General features: G+C 47.3%; 1 protein-coding gene across 1 annotated transcript in view; it reads left to right on the forward strand.

The window, feature by feature from the left end:
• DHRSX (dehydrogenase/reductase X-linked) overlaps nucleotides 1-11,208 on the forward strand; it is a 271,705-nt gene that overhangs the window by 222,761 nt on the left and 37,736 nt on the right. The gene's annotated exons all lie outside the window — the stretch shown is intronic.

Here is an 11,208-nt window from a genome sequence, read left to right on the forward strand (position 1 = left end):
AATGAATTCAAATGAATGAACAAATGAATTCAGAGGAACAAGTGAATTCAAAGGTATGAATGAATTCAAATGACTGAATGAATAAATTCAAAGGAATGAATTCAAATGAATGAACAAATGAATTCAAAGGAACGAATGAATGCAAAGGAATGAATTCAAAGGAGTGAATGAATGAATTCAAAGGAATGAATGAATTCAAATGATGCGAATGAATGAATGAAATGGAGTGAATGAAATCAAATGAATGAATGAATTCCATTGAGTTCATTGAAATGAGCAGATGGGCACAGGGCACCTAGAAGACCCATGAGAGTTAAGGAAGATTCATTCAGGGGAGGCCCAGGTGTGCAGTTTTGTATCAACGGAAGACTGAGGTGCAACGGAGGCAGTCCTCACTGAGGACCCACTTTTTGGTGGGCAGACACCTGAACAGCAGCCATCTCCTGTCTTTGTGGGCACCTGGCAGTTTCTATGTGAATCGGGCTCCGCAGTCATCTGGTCTCCCTCCTGGGAAGACGGAAAGTGTCGCGTCACGGCTCATGCAAGCGTCAGCGGATTGTTGAGTCTGCATAGGTGTAGACCAGTTATTCTGCGTGCCTTCTGTTGGCTTCTCTTCCAGAGCTGCTCTCCTGTGGATAGCGTAGCTTTCTGTTCTGTAGTGGCTTCCTCTGCCTCTCCCGGTGGCGCCTCCTGTGAGCAGGAAGCATTTGGATGTTCTTTAGTGTTGGTGTGGGCAGCAGCATGGGATGTGGTCTGCTGTGACTGTGCGGCAGGCTGTTTCCTGCCAGAGAAGGCTGGATGTTCAGGGCGTCCGTCCCATGGCCTCCCTGGGCTGGCTCCATCCTTCCCACGGCCCTCCCCAGATTCTAGGAAGTCGGTTGAGAAGCAGTGGTTTTTCGCTTACTCAAATGCTTTTATCCTCTGTCTCTCTCTCTGTAACTCTCTGTCTCTGTCCTCCTTCTCCTCCTGTCTCTCTGTCATTCTCTCTTTCTACCTCTTCACTGTCTGGGTTTTCCTCTCCTTTTTGCTTTTTCTGTCTCTGTCCTCAACCCACCCCTGTCCCCTCTTCTGTTTTGCTCTTGACCTCTCTCCTCCCTCCCTGTCTCTCTGCCCTTCTCTCTCCTCTGTCTCCCTTTATCCCTGTCTCTCTCCCTCCCTCTCTCTGTTTCTCCCTTCGTCTCTCTCCCCTCTTTCTTCTCTCTCTCCCTCCCTGTCTCCCTCTTTCTCCCTCTTCTCTCCCTCACCCCTTCTCCCTCTGTCCCCTCCCTCTCCCTCCCTCTCCCTCCCTCTCTCTCTCCCTCTTTGTCCCCTCTTCTGTCTCTCGGCCTTTCTCCCTCTCTCCCTCCCTCCTTCTCCGTTCTTCTCCCCCTCTCCTCTTTTCTTCCCTCTCTCCCTTTCTGTTTCCCTGTCTCACGCCCTCCCTCTTCTCCTCCTCTATCTCCTTTCTCTTCCCTTCCTTCTCCTCCTCCCCGTCTCTCCTCCTCTCTCCTTGCCTTCCTTCTCTCCCTGTCTTTCTCTCTGTCTCTGTCTCCCCTCCAGGTCCTCCCTCTCCTTCTCTCTCCCTCTCATTTGCCCTCCCTCTCTCTCCCTGTTCCCTCCATCTCTTTCTGTCTCTCCTCCCCCCCTCCTTCTCACGTCCTCTCCTCTCTGCCCTCCGCCTCTCCCTCCTCTCCTCTCTCTCTCTCTGCCTGCCTTCATCCCCACCACTCTTCCTTTCTTCTCCAAGCACAGAACCCTCCCTTCTCCTCCCCTGCTCAGTACACACCTCACCTGCGTTCACCGCTGGAGGTACAACATGGGATTGTCACCCTGAGCGTCCACGCCTCAGGAAAATGACATGAGGGGCACGGACCAATGAATGATAGTTTCATTGTTCATTTTCTACCTTTCAATTGGCAGATCAATGAACGATAATTTTACAGTTTATTTTCCACCTTTCAATCGGCAGATCAGTGAAGAATAATTTTATTGTCTATTTTCCACCTTTGAATTGGCAGATCAATGAACGATAATTTTACTGTGTATTTTCCACCTTTCAATTGTCAGATCAATGAGCGATAATTTTATTGTGTATTTTCCACCTTTGAATTGGCAGATCAATGAGCGATAATTTTATTGCGTATTTTCCACCTTTCAATTCGCAGATCAATGAAACATAATTTTATTGCGTATTTTCCACCTTTGAATTGGCAGATCAATGAGCAATAATTTTATTGCGTATTTTCCACCTTTCAATTCGCAGATCAATGAAAGATAATTTTATTGCGTATTTTCCACCTTTGAATTGGCAGATCAATGAACGATAATTTTATTACGTATTTTCCACCTTTGAATTGGCAGATCACTGAACAATAATTTTGTTGCGTATTTTCCACCTTTGAATTGGCAGATCAGTGAACGATAATTTTGTTGCGTATTTTCCACCTTTGAATTGGCATATCAGTGAATAATAGTTTTATTGTGTATTCTCCACCTTTGAGTTGGTGAAGAGACAGATTCCGTGGATGCTCATAACATGGATGGCACACCCGATACACTGATGTAGCCACGGGATTTTTTTATTCCTTACAAAAATCGCAGTGAAACCCCAGTATATTCACTGATGATTCAAGCTTGTGCACCAGAATCTCAGAACTCACCACAAAAGAATGTATCCATGTAGCCAAAAACCACTGGTTTCAAAAGCTGCTGAAATTTTAAGAAACAGGCCAGGCACGGTGGCTCACGCCTGTAATCCCAGCACTTTGGGAGGCCGATGTGGATGGATCACGAGGTAAGGAGTTCGAGACCACCCTGGCCAACACAGTGAAATCCCATCTCTACTAAAAATACAAAAATTAGCTGGGTGTGGTGGCGGGCACCTGTAATCCCAGCTACTCAGGAGTTTAGGCAGGAGAATTGCTGGAACCCAGGAGGCGGAGGCTGCAGTGAGCTGAGATTGTGCCACTGCATTCCAGCCTAGCGGCAGAGCGAGATCCGTATTCAAAAAATAAAATAAAATAAAATAATAAAAATTAAAAAAAACAGGCAAATTATTATTTTATTTATTATTTTATTTTATTCTATTTCATTTCATTTCATTTCATTTCATTTCATTTCATTTCATTTCATTTCATTTCGTTTCATTTCATTTCATTTCGTTTCGGACAGAGTCTGGCTCTGTCGCCCGGGCTGGAGTGCAGTGGCTGGATCTCAGCTCACTGCAAGCTCTGCCTCCCAGGTTTACGCCATTCTCCTGCCTCAGCCTCCCGAGTAGCTGGGACTACAGGCGCCCGCCACCTCGACCGGCTAGTTTTTTGTATTTTTTTTAGTAGAGACGGGGTTTCACCGTGTTAGCCAGGATGGTCTCGATCTCCTGACCTCGTGATCCGCCCGTCTCGGCCTCCCAAAGTGCTGGGATTACAGGCTTGAGCCACCGCGCCCAGCCTATTTTTTTATTTTTTTAAATTTCCCAGGCTGGAGTGCAGTGGCACAACCTCTTCTCACTGCAACCTCCGCCTCCCGGAAAAAACAGGCAAATTAAATCTATGGTAATAGAAATTGGAATCATAGTTACCTCAGGGGAATGTGATAATTAATTTTGGGTCAGAAAAGGGCTTATGGGGTGCAGATGTGGGAGGCAGTTCCCTGAGATGGGGGAGTGCTCACTTTGTATGATTGCATTGAGATTTCCCTCATGATCTCTGCACCTATATGTTTTTTGAGACGGAGTTTTGCTGTTGTCAGCTGGGGTTGGAGTGCAGTAGCATGATCTCGGCTCACGGCAACCTCCACCTCCCAGGTTCCAGCAATTCTCCTGTCTCAGCCTCCCAAGTAGCTGAGATTACAGGTGCCTGCCACCACGCCCAGCAATTTTTTTTATTTTGTATTTTTAGTAGAGATGGGGTTTCACCAAGTTGGCCTGGCTGGTCTCAAACTCCTGACCTCAGGTGATCCGCCTGCCTCGGCCTCCCAGAGTGCTGGAATTACAGGTGTGAGTCACCGTGCCCAGCCCTGTGCACCTTTTTTCTACATTCCTTTGATTTAAAAGAAAAACATTACTTGACAAAAATAAATAAATAGAATTGTATTGATGCCAAAAAAAAATGATGATGGAAAATTTAAAACACGTACAAAAGCCTACAGGCATTTGAATTTGCCATCGATTGTCTAACTGACACTCAGTTCTGCATTTCTGACTTGTGTCTGTCTGTCCTCTGGGGCCCCATCATCTCTTCCTGGGCCAGGATAACGTCCTCTCCTAAGAGGCGTCTCAGGCACCCATCCCCTCTCTCTACCTGGCACCAATCTGGTCTTTCAGCGCTCTGCTTACAGAGGAAGAGGAAAATTAATACCTAACGCCGTTGGCAAAGAACTCAACAGCAAAACAATTTCTCCTTCAGCATCTGTCAGGCTTGTGTTCCGTAAATAATCAGCGTTTGAGGTGTGTGTGCTGCCTAGAAACGTCTCCATGACACTGTGGTTGGAAATATGGATGCATGGCTGGGCGCGGTGGCTCACACCTGCAATTCCAGCACTTTGGGAGGCCGAGGCGGGTGGATCACTACGGATCAGGAGTTCGAGACCAGACTGGTCAGCATGACAAAACCCCTTCTCTACCAAAAATACAAAAAAAAAAAAAAAATTAGCTGGGCTTTGTGGTGCACACCTGTCATCCCAGCTACTTGGGAGGCTGAGGCAGGAGAATCACTTGAACCCAGGAGGTGGAGGTTGCGGTGAGCCGAGATCAACCCATTGCACTCCAGCCTGGGTGACAGATTAAGACTCTGTCTCAAAAAAAATGCCATAAAAAATAAAATACAGATGCACTGCACTCCAGCCTGGTTGACAGAGCGAGACTGTCTCCAAAAACATGATAATAATAGTCGGGCTGGGTGCAGTGGCTCACACCTGTAGTCCCAGCACTTTGGGAGGCCGAGGCGGGAGGATCACTTGAGGTTAGGAGTTCAAGAGCAGCCTGGCCAACATGGTGAAACCCTGTCCCTACTAAAAGTACAAAAGATAGCTGCACATCGGGACAGGCGCCTGTAACCAGAAGTACTTGGCTGTGGCAGGAGAAGGACTCGAACCCAGGAGGCAGGGGTTGCAGTGAGCCGAGATCATGCCATTGCACTCCAGTCTGGGCGACAGAGCAAGAGTCTGCCTCAAAAAAAAAAAGTAATAATAATAATAAAATAGAAATAAATGTAATTACTCTCAGCACCTCACTAATGGTGAATTACCAGCATCCAGGGCCCCTGCGCGTGCCTGGCGCGTTCACCACAGTGCAGGAATTCGCACACAGCTTACCCGCCAGGCGAGTCCCTAGCATGGCTCGGATTCCTCTGGAGCACAGGTCATCACCTGCCTGCACAGCAGCACTGTCCCCTCTGCTCTTGGGAAGGATCCCTTCCCAGCAACGCTGTTGTCACCAAGAATTTGCTCAGAGCTGCAAGCCATTGTCCTAAGAGAACGTGCACAGAAACAGAAAAGCAAACACTGCATGTTCTGACTTACACCTGGAACGTACACAGCGGGTACTGATGGACACGAAGATGGGAAGAGCAGAAACTTTTGGCTGCTAGAAAGTAGGGGGAGGGAGGCAGGGGATGAAAAACCACCTGTTGGGTACCATGGCTGTTTCCTGGGTGACAGGTTCAGTCACCGCCCCACCCTCAGGTTCTAACATGTATTCCATACGCCCCTCCGTGCCAGAAGCATGCCCAGAGCTTCGCGCCCACTTAGAAGGGAGAACGTCTGGTATTTGCTTTTCTGTTCTGGAGTGAGTCCACATAGGGTAAGAACCTCCAGTTCTATCCAAGTCACTGTCAAAGACATGATTCCGTTCTTTTTGATGGCTCAGCAGTATTCCATTCCATTTTCTTTATCCAGTACTCCATGGTACTTAGCTTGATTCCGTTTGTTTGCAACTGTGAGTTGTGCCGCAAGAAACAGGTGCAGGCATACGTTTTTTTTGTTTTGTTTGATTATTTTATGTATTTATTTATTCTTGAGAGAGAGTCTCACTCTGTCACCGAGGCTGGAGTGCAGTGGTGCAATCTCGGCTCACTGCAACCTCCGCCTCCCAGGTTCAAGCCATTCTCCTACCTCAACCTTCCAGGCAGCTGGGGTTACAGGTATGCACCACCACACCTGGCTAACTTTTGTATTTTTAGTAGAGATGCGGTTTCGCCATGTTGGCCAGACTGGTCTGGAACTCCTGACCTCAGGCGATCCGCCCGCCTCGGCCTCCCAAAGTGCTGGGATGACAGGCGTGAGCCATCGTGCCTGGCCTGCAGGCGTCTTTTCAATATAAGGACTTCTTTTCCTTTGGGTAGATACCCAGGAGTGGGATTGCTGGATCGAGCAAATGATCTGCTTTTAGTTCTTTGAGGAACCTCCATGCCGTTTTCTATACAGTTTGTACTAATTCACTTATTTTCGGGGCACAGGAATGTGGGCAGCTCTGCCTGGGGGTGTCCTGTGAGGCTGCAGCTGGGGCTGACTATCTGAAGGCTTGAGCAGGTTGGATGTGCAGGATGGCTTTCTCTGGTGGTAGGAAGCGGGTACAGCCTGGCACCTGATTCCCAAGAACCAAGCAGGGGGCACGTGACCTTATTGACCCAACTTTGAAAGTCATGCAGTGTTTACACCACTGTGGCATTCTACGGAAGAATGAACAAAAAAGTTTTAATGAGCATGACCGAGATTCACGGGAGGGGGCATACGCTCTAGCTCCCAAAGAGACGACTGTCAAGAGAATTTTCAGGCCTGCTTTATAGCCCCCCGAAGCTGCCTTTCAAAATGATGCCTGCATAAGCCAGGTGTTCACGATGAGCTCTGTTGTCCTAAGCTGGGAATTGATGACACGTCAGGCACAGATTCAGCTGTGTGTCTCCAGATTCTTCACATCAAATAAAATATGAGGAAAATGGCATCGTGAAAGAGATGTTTATAGTTCATCAAAATGCAAAGCTTCCCGTCCGCCCACAGCAACCTATTATGGTGTTTTTGTTTTTTTGTTGTCGGTTTTTGTTTGTTTGTTTTTGAGACAGAGTCTCATTCTGTCACCCAGGCTGGAGTGCAGTGGTGTGATCTCAGCTCACTGCAACCTCTGCCTCCCAGGTTCAAGTGATTCTCCTGCCTCAGCCTCCTGAGTAGCTGAGATTACTTACAGGCGCCTGCCATCGTGCCTGGCTTTTTTGTATTTTTAGTAGAGACAGGGTTTCACCATGTTGGCCAAGCTGGTCTCGAACTCCTGACCTCAGGTGATCCACCTGCTTTGCCCTCCTAAAGTGCTGGGAGGATTACAGGCATGACCCACCGGGCCGGGCTTTTTCTCTGGATAACTCCTAAGGTGAGCTCTGACGTGCTTCTCAGAGGTGTTTTGTTAGATGGGCTTTGAGGACTGTAGGAGTGTTGAATGTTTAATACACGTGTGTCTTGTGATTGATTGATACTGGACCCCTCCCGGTTGGTTTATACTCCTGTTGTTTTACAGGCATAAGCTCAGGGAATAAGTTCTCCATATCCTGGAACTTGTTTTTTTTTTTTGAGAGCTAGATATTCACGTAGGAGGGGAGAAGCACTGCCTCTGGCTGGAACGTGTGTGCAGGTGAGAAGCAAGGACTGCAGCTGAACTGTCTGGTCATTTCCCCGAGAATTTCGGCAGGCCACAGGCCCGGAGTGGCATGGCGGTCCCGTCCCCTGCCACCATCCTCTGTGAAAGTATGCCCAGAATTTATTCCTTCTGGTGGGTTCTCGGTCTGGCTGACTTCAGGAGTGAAGCCGCAGACCTTCACAGTGTTACAGCTCATAACGGTGGTGCGGACCCAAGGAGGGAGCAGCAGCAAGATGTATTGTGAAGAGGGAAAGAACAGAGCTTCCAGGGCGTGGAAGGTGACCTGGGGGCCGCTGCCTGCTAGGTGGTTATCTTTTATTCCCTCGTTTGGCCCCGCCCACATCCTGCTGATTGGTCCATTTTACAGAGTGCTGATTGGTGCGTTCACAATCCTTTAGCTAGACAGAAAAGTTCTCCAAGTCCCCACCGGACCCAGGAAGTCCAGCTGGCTTCACCTCTCCAAAGCAGCAATCGACCTCCATCTGCGTTTACTTTTTATTTTCCCCTTGCTGTACCCAAAGCGCTATACTTGCACTGTGGAGGCTACAGCCAGAATAAGACGTTGGTTCTTCCTCAAGGACCTCACAGTTGTCCAGCCTCCACGGGGGCCAGGGACGTGTAAAGCCGTGGGACCCACTGCTGCGTCTTTTGTGGGCGCTCAGTGCGGACTGTGCACCCAAAGTTCTGAAAGGCGGGTTCGAGAGGCTGTAAAACAGGCCTGCACATTCTTTTCACACTCGTCTCTTTGGGAGCTGGAGTCCCTGCTCCCTCTCTTGGATCTCGGCTGTCCTCATTACCTGTCTTGTAATTCCTAGAATGGGGCAGCGGTGGCAACTCTGTAGGTCTTCCACAGCTGGGTCGATAAGGCCATGTGGCTCCTGCTTGGTTCTTGGGAATGCTGTCTGGGAGGAGCCAGCTTTGGTTTTGAGTGTTCGTAAAATACAACTGGAAAGATTGTGTGCACAAACACAGGCATGTACACAAGTGCACACACATCGGAGAATTCATAGGGAAATGGGTCCACGTACAGAGACACAAATATGTACGGATACTACAACACACACAAAGCAAGCACATATACAAATGCATATACCTCAAAAAATACATACACTTACAGATACACCTCTACATACACAAACACATAGAGAAATGTTAGACCTACATATATGTATAGATAGCTCCATATGAAATACACACAAACACAAGCACATATACAAATGCATATGCAGAGAAAAAGATGTACACTATGCAGATGTACATATACAAATACTTAGAGAAATGCTAGACCTATATATATGTATAGCTAGCACCATATAAAATACACACAAACACAAGCACATATACAAATGCCTATACATAGAAAAATATGTATGTACACATGCAGATGCAAACACATAGATATACAAATAGAGAAACAGATCTACAAATATCAATATAGCTCCATATTGAAATACGTTTTGAACACAAACACGTGTCCATATGCAAATGGATTTGTGTGTGTGTATATTAATCATACACCTCAAATGCATTTGCAAATGCAAATGTGTGCACAAATGCAAAAACTACGGGATTCCACAGATCAATCAAAGTGCATGTTCATGCACGCAATACATGTAGACGTTCCAATGTACAAATAATGACAGACGTTGTGTGTATGTAGGTATATGAGCATATGCAAATACTTGCGATCATACAATTCAAATGGAAACATGTAATATATACATACACTATATGCAGATACACATGCAAAGATGTAAATGTGTATGTACGTGTATATACATGGGAATAAATGTGGACACATGCAAACTCATACGCACTTGTGCATACAACATATGTAAAATAAAATGTGCACAAATTTGTAGGCATTTGAAAATTCACATCTGCATGTAAACGTGAACACATGTATGTATATGCCAACATACATCTCTATATGTATATATCTTTGAATTGTGCGTATATGCAGTTATATACCCTTGTATACCTATATAAACACACACACAAATGCGTATGCATATATGTATATGAATATATGCGCGTGTATTTGCATGTACAGTTTACGTGTACATACACACAGAATTCCAGATACATGTATAACATGCCTGTGTATACACATCTACGTTATCCATGTACATATAAATACGTATACACATTGGCATTAATACCCAAGTGAGCTGGTCTGCTCTAAGTACAAGATGATACAGTTCGTGTGTGTTTCTAGGACAAGTAACGTTTGAGGTCAGGCCCCCACAGCAAGGACTGGGGAGCAGGCACTCAGCCGGGGTTGGCCTGACAGGGGTGGGGGTGTTCTGTGCCTGGGAGATAGAACGTGTCAAGCACAGAACCTGCGGTGGTGATGATGTTTATAGAATTGTGACCGACAGGGCTGCCCTGTGGTCTAGGGGTGAGGACAGGCCATGTTTATACTGAGGTCAGCATTTCTCAAAGGACATCTGAGCAATTTGTTTGTGGGACACTCAGTGAAGGGGGGCTGCCATAGCAGCTATTCTTGTCCAGAATTCTTTTTTTGTGGGGGCGGGGGAGAGACAAGATGTCTGTTGCCCAGGCTGGGGTGCAATGGCACTATCTCAGCTCACTGCAACCTCCGCCTCTTGGCCTCAAGCAATCCTCCCACCTCAGCCTCCCCAAGTAGCTGGGACTACAGGCACGCACCACCACACCCAGCTATTTTTTTTTATTTTTGGTAAAGACAGGGTTTCACTATGGTGCCCAGACTGATCTCAAACTCCTGACCTCAAGCGATCTCCCCTACTCACCTACCCAAACGCTGGGATTACATGTATGAGCCACCGCATCCGGCCACCCAGAATAATTAATTGTCCAGAGGACCCCCTTTGCTGACTTGGAAGATTCTCACTCTCTTGTGTGTGTTGCTGTGTTATCATTATGGTTATTATTTTTCTTTATTTATTTTTGAGACAGAGTCTCGCTCTGTTGTCAGGCTGGAGTGCAGTGGCGTGATCTCGGCTCACTGTAACTTCCACCTTCCAGGTTCAAGCCATTCTCCTGCCTCAGCCTCTTGAGTAGCTGGGATTACAGACACCTGCCATGACGCTTGGCTAATTTTGTATTTTTTTGGTAGAGACGTGGTTTCACCATGTTGGTCAGGATGGTCTTGAACTCCTGACCTCAGGTGATCCACCCGCCTCGGCCTCCCAAAGTGCTGGGGTGACAGGCGTGAGCCACCGCACCCCGCCTGTGGTTATTTTTAAAGTCAAGGCACAGAGGTGCAGAGACAGAAGGTAGGAAGGGACTTCAGTGATCTTCTAGAATCTTCCCCACCACACCTAAAGCAGGAGACAGAGGCCCAGGAGGAAGACATGGCCGCCAGCTCTACACCCCACCCTCCAATGTCCTGGCCCATTTGCGCATCCCAGGAATCCGTCTGTGAGATTTCTCCGCATCTCCCCAGTCTAACTCCTTCTGATATTCTCCCAGGAATCCGTCTGTGAGATTTCTCCACCGTCTCCCCAGTCTAACTCCTTCTGATATTCTCCCAGGAATCCATCTGTGAGATTTCCCCACATCTCCCCAGTCTAACTCCTGATATTCTCCCAGGAATCCGTCTGTGAGATTTCCCCACCGTCTCC

The sequence above is a fragment of the Piliocolobus tephrosceles genome, chromosome Y (genome assembly GCF_002776525.5).
Source record: "Piliocolobus tephrosceles isolate RC106 chromosome Y, ASM277652v3, whole genome shotgun sequence".
NCBI classification, from domain to species: Eukaryota; Metazoa; Chordata; class Mammalia; order Primates; family Cercopithecidae; genus Piliocolobus; species Piliocolobus tephrosceles.